Genomic DNA, 5,752 nt, shown 5'->3' with positions numbered 1-5,752 from the left:
ATGGTCCGGAGGAGCGATAGCGGCTGGGAAGACAATACACGGGGCACAAGGCAGGAACGGAGCTGGGAAGAAAAGCGTGTGTATATATATAAGACAAAATAATAGATAGGCATGGAAATGGGCTAGAGTCTAGAAAGAACTGGCAGGGAAGTAGACGAAGAGCACGGTATAAATAGGAAGAAAGTAATCAGGTGCAGCTGGTGGTGATTCAGGGGACGTGAAGCAGGTGTGTCAAATAAAGAAATCAGGGGTAAGGGAGCTAAAATAGAGGGAGAGAAGGAAGTGAGAGAGTCAGGTGCAGCCGGGCAAACCTGACAGAACCTTTGATACCAAAGCAGAGCTACTCAACAGGTCTGCAAATGCTAAATTAAACACTGCAATATATTTTGGAGTACTTAGCTTATGATCCAAGCACATTATTATTATCACAGTTTCCCAGCACTGAGACAATGTAAACAAAAAAAAAAAAAAAGAAAAACATAATAATATTTGATATTATGTATGCCAATAAATCCAAATATTATGAAATATGGTGGACTCACAAAAGTGATGTTTTTACCAAGAACTGAGTTGAAGAACTCCATAAAACTGTTCACAGCACTGATATAAAGAAAGAAGGGTCCTCCTCTGTGTGATTGTATGTGAGCACAGGGGTGACATCACATATCAGACTAAGTCCCGCCCACATCTGAGCCCCCACAGACCCCTAGGCAGCTTTTTCATTTTATTTTACAGCATGCAAGTGCATGCAATAAAAGTCAGTCAGTTACAATCATGCTCTGCTAGATTGTCTGTGGAGATTCCCTCAGAGATTAGACAGTTTTCCAGTGTCAGACTCTGCTTCACCATTTTCATGTTTGGGCTCACCTATTGATATACTTTTTTGTTGGCTGTGTGGTTAGTAACTTGTTCCCTGTTTTCAATCTGCCTTTTGTTTTTGTTTTTCGTTTGTTTTGTTTTTTGGGGGGGGTTTTAATACTTTGTAGTTTGTTTTGTATAGGTTTTTGTTTTAGTATTGTCTTGTATTAGTGTCCTTTTGTGAAGCACTTTGGGCTCCTGCTGAGTTGTAAAGTGCTATATAAATAAACTATTATTATTATTATTTTGTGTATTGAGTCTATTTTTTGCAATGGTATGGATATTGCTTGGTTAGTATTGTATTGTTTTCTGTTCTCATTATCGCTACTCAGTCCGTTCCCCACTTGAGCCTCTTTGTATATTCAGTAACCATGCTGTATGCTATGTGTTAATTCACATTGCCTGTGTGCCTTAGTGTTTATCTGCATTTTGGTTACTGGTATTGTTTGTGTCCCCTCAAGCCAGTTTTAGTTGTTGTGTGGTTGCGTTTTGTTAGGGTTATTTTATCATAAACAAACGGACAGAGTAGACCGAGGCAGATTTTCTGTTACTGCTGACATGTCCTTCAGTATAGACCACAGAAAGTATAGGTCATTTTTTCTCACTGGGTTTCACATGGTTCAGTGCTTAAGTTTATTATCAGGGTGCTTCCTCTTGCATATTCTACTTTTAGATATTCTGGTATACATAAGACTCAGTCAGGGCAAAATATGAACACAACAAACTGATCAGAATAATGTATTTACAGTATACACTTGCAGTTATCACACAAGCATTTTAAATAGAACTAAAGCAATAAGCACAGTAATAGTGTTACTGGGTGTTGTACATGTCATAATGGACGGTGTAGTTAATACCACATTGTGACATGAGTTATTTTGAGTATTGTTTTTTTTTATTGTGGATTTCAAGAATTAGTTATTACATTCTCTTTTCAAAGAATAAATTCATGTTAAATCATTTGTTGGATGTGGCAAAGTTAGCAATTATTTAGCACAGCTATTACTCCCATTGATTTTGCTACAAACTTTACTGTATGGTATATAATATCCTAAACAGATAGCCCAAAATATACACAAATGGTCATTTTAAAATTACTTTCTTCACTGTAATTTTGGATCGCTTTCGCATTTTTAATAGTTTTTAATTTTTTTCTCACAGATAACTTTATTTCTTGTGTCTGCAGAACATAAATGATTGGATTCAGCATGGGAGGAAATATAGCGGTCAGAGACATGTTTATGATCCTGGCATTTGGATGTATACTATCAGTCATAGTAAGTGTGATCAATATGGGGAGAAAGTAGATTGCCACCAGTGAAAGATGAGATGAGCAGGTTTTAAAGGCCTTCACTCTTTCTTTAACTGTGGCTACATTAGACAATGCATAGCCAATATATGAATAACATGACAAGATAAATAGCAGTGGAAGCCAAAGAATAAGTGCTGATATCAAATGACCAACAGCCCAGGTGAACGTATAATCATTGCAGGCTAGATTCTGTACCAAGTCATAATCACAAAAATAGCTGTTAATAACGACAGACTTACAGAAGGAAAGCCTTGTGAAATGGGAAACTCCAGTAACTACAATAGTAATGACCAAGAGCCAGGCAAAAGTAATAAAAGAAAACATGAACCTATGGGTCACCTTCACATGATAATGTAGTGGGAAGCTGATGGCTATCAGTCTGTCATAGGAAAGTGCAACCAGATTGAGAGCCTGTATTGCACCGCAGGTGTACCAGAAAAACATGGATGTCAGGCAGTCATTGTAGGGGATGTAGGGATGGTCAAATAGAAAGACATCAAATACCTTTGGCACCAAAGCAGAGCTATTCACCAGGTCTGCAAATGCTAAATTAAAAACTGCAATATATTTTGGAGTTCTCAAACTATAATCCAAGCATATTATTATCATTACAGTCATGTTTCCCAGTACTGAAACAATGTAAACAAAAAGAGAAAAGCATAATAATACTTGATATTAGGTATACCAGTAAATCCGCTTATTATAAAATATGGAGGACGCACAATAGTGATGTTTTTACCAATAGCAGTGTTGAATAACTCCATAACAAAACTGTAAATGGCGGTGAGCACATTTCTCTTTTTCTGGTGGCAGAGCTTTATCAAGCTTCAACTTTGTTGAAAGATGTGGCCACCAAGAGAATCAGTCCTCCTCTACACTTCTGTTAAATAAGGTCAAGCTCTGCTCCCCTGAGTTTATTGTTTGTAATCCACTCTGCATCTGACACACCATCTTTCTGACTGCATCATAGAAAGTACAAGTACTTCAGTTACCACAAAGAGTGCCTGAAATATATGTTTTAATATTTGGCATTGTATTTCAGTGACTAACCATTCAAATCATTTTCTGTTTAAATAAATGTTTCCTGTAGAGTTAGAGAGGAACCATAAAAATCTCTCACCATTTGATTCATTCTGTGATATTTTGCATTGGTGCAGTGTTAAGTAAACTAAAATTATCATTACACTATATAAAAATTACATATGATTGAGTCATTTTAAATTGTTGGCTGCACCATGATAGAACTTTGCACAAACCATGGCTGATCCCTGCTTAGACAATGGTCAGAATTGTATCCCAGCAGAATATGCAGTGATTGCAGTACTGCCTTGTTAATGCCCCCTAAGCACATTGGATGGAAGCTGGTTGCATTGCGGTATCTAAGCAGGAGGAGCTGTGATTCTTTTAGTTCACCTCAGACGCAGACAGATAATTTGAACGTTCAAAAATCGGACTGCCATACTCCCAGCTGCTCCACCTCAGCTGATTAAGTAGCTCCTGGTACCAATCAACCCTATGACATCCTTGATGACATCAGAGAGCGTACCAAATGAGGAAGTGATTAACCTAGTAAATACAATCAAACATTTAACACACACGTTAAGGCATTAAGAAACATACATAACTTCACCTAGGGACAAGTGGAGTGTTCTCACCCACTTTGTCACAGACTGTAAATGTTAATTCTGCATTTTGCGGTGGATGTTACTGTACAACACAAGGTCAAATATATTTTCATTTTTTGTTGAAAAACAAAGTAATTAGCAGAATACTAGTGTTATTGTGTGTTGTACCTGTCATAATGTAGAGTGTAGTTAATACCACAGGGCCGTAAAAAAGAGTTATTCAATTTGAATATTGTTTTTTTTTTTTCATTTGACCTCAAGATGAATCACTACAATCCCCTTTCATAAAATAAATTCACGTTCAATCATTTGTGGGATGTTACAAAAGTGTCCACTTTACAATAAGCTGTAGCTGTTGCTCTATAGACTTTGCTCCAACTTTTACTGTATTGTAAACAATATCCTAAAGAGACAGCACAGAATATACACAAATGATCATTTTAAAATTACTTTCTTTACTGTGATTTTGGATTGCTTTCTGATTTTTAATAACTTTTTCACAGATACTCTGATTTCTTGTGTCTGCAGGACATAAATGATTGGATTCAACATGGGAGGAAAGACAGCGGTCAGAGACATGCTTATGAGTCTAGCATTTGGATGTATACTTGCACTTGCACTCATAGTTACTGCAACCATTATTGGGAGAAAATAGATTGCCACCAATGAAAGATGAGCTGTGCAGGTTTTAAAGGCCTTCACTCTTTCTTTAACTGTGGCTACTTTAGACAATGCATAGCTGATATATGAATAACATGACAAGATAAATACCAGTGGAAGCCAAAAAATAAGTGCTGATATAGAGTGTCCAGTGAACAAGGTGAGTGCATTTTCATTGCAAGCTAGTTGGTGCACCAAGTCATAGTCACAGAAATAACTATTAATTTACTGGTATTTCAACACCAATTCTTCTATAAAATCAATAATTATAAACAATAATTCAGCCATGAGAACTGATACAGAGTGTCCAGTGAACAATGTGAATGCATTTTCATTGCAGGCTAGTTTGTGCACCAAGGCATAGTCACAAAAATAACTATTAATAACCACAGATTTACAATAGGAAAGTGTTGTTACAGGGACAACTACAAAGAGAACAACACTACTGGCAAAGAGCCAGGAAAAGGCAATCAAAGAAAACATGAACCTATGGGTCACCTTCACTTGATAGTGCAGAGGGAAACTGATGGCTATCAGTCTGTCATAAGCAAGTGCAACCAGATTAAGAGCCTCCACTGCAAGACAGGCGTAGCAGAAAAATATAAATGTAAAGCAGTCATTGTAGGGAATGTTGTGATGGTCAAACTGAAAAATGTCAAATACCTTTGGCACCAAAGCAGAGCTGCAAATGCTAAATTAAACACTGCAATATATTTAGGAGTTCTCAGAGTATGATCCAAGCATATTATTACCATCACAGCTGTGTTTCCCAGCACTGAAACAATGTAAACAAAAAAGAGAAAGACAATAATACTTCACATCAGTTATGCCAATAAATCCATTTATTATAAAATAAGCAGGATGCACAAAGGTGATGTTTTTCTCAAGATCTGGGTTGAGTAACTCCATAGTAAAACTGTCCACAACACCGTGATTTATAGAAAGAAGTGTCCTCCTCTGTATGACTGTGTAGTCTTATGTACAGTCTGTCTATTGTCTATTGTTTCTAAGCCCATCAGCAACATTTCAAAATGTTACTGCAGCAGAATGATGGGTCACATTAACACAGGAGACCCATGTTTAATTCCTGTGTGAATATTTTTTTTATCTAGGACAGCTTAACAATTTGAACTATGTCCTTATTATTGTAACATGATGACTTCATGACATCACACTACAATGTTTTTGTAAACCCAGAAAAGAACAATAATGTTTGTTTATTACAGTTTGTTTCCCTGAATGAATTCAATGTCAACAGAGGCAGAACTGAAGCTGCTGCTGCTCCACTACCTCCTTG

The 5,752-nt window shown here is 36.8% G+C and overlaps 3 pseudogenes; all 3 read right to left on the bottom strand.

The window, feature by feature from the left end:
* LOC109953521 (olfactory receptor 1E5-like) overlaps positions 1-584 on the bottom strand; it is an 8,043-nt pseudogene extending 7,459 nt beyond the window's left edge.
* Positions 585-1,909: 1,325 nt separating this feature from the next.
* Positions 1,910-2,934, bottom strand: LOC109953520 (olfactory receptor 1E5-like; annotated as a pseudogene).
* A 1,296-nt stretch (positions 2,935-4,230) lies between these two features.
* Positions 4,231-5,364, bottom strand: LOC109953523 (olfactory receptor 1E5-like; annotated as a pseudogene).
* Positions 5,365-5,752: the final 388 nt, after the last annotated feature.

The sequence above is a fragment of the Monopterus albus genome, unplaced genomic scaffold (genome assembly GCF_001952655.1).
Source record: "Monopterus albus unplaced genomic scaffold, M_albus_1.0 scaffold727.1, whole genome shotgun sequence".
NCBI lineage: Eukaryota > Metazoa > Chordata > Actinopteri > Synbranchiformes > Synbranchidae > Monopterus > Monopterus albus.
This window is presented reverse-complemented; position numbering and strand designations above follow the sequence as displayed.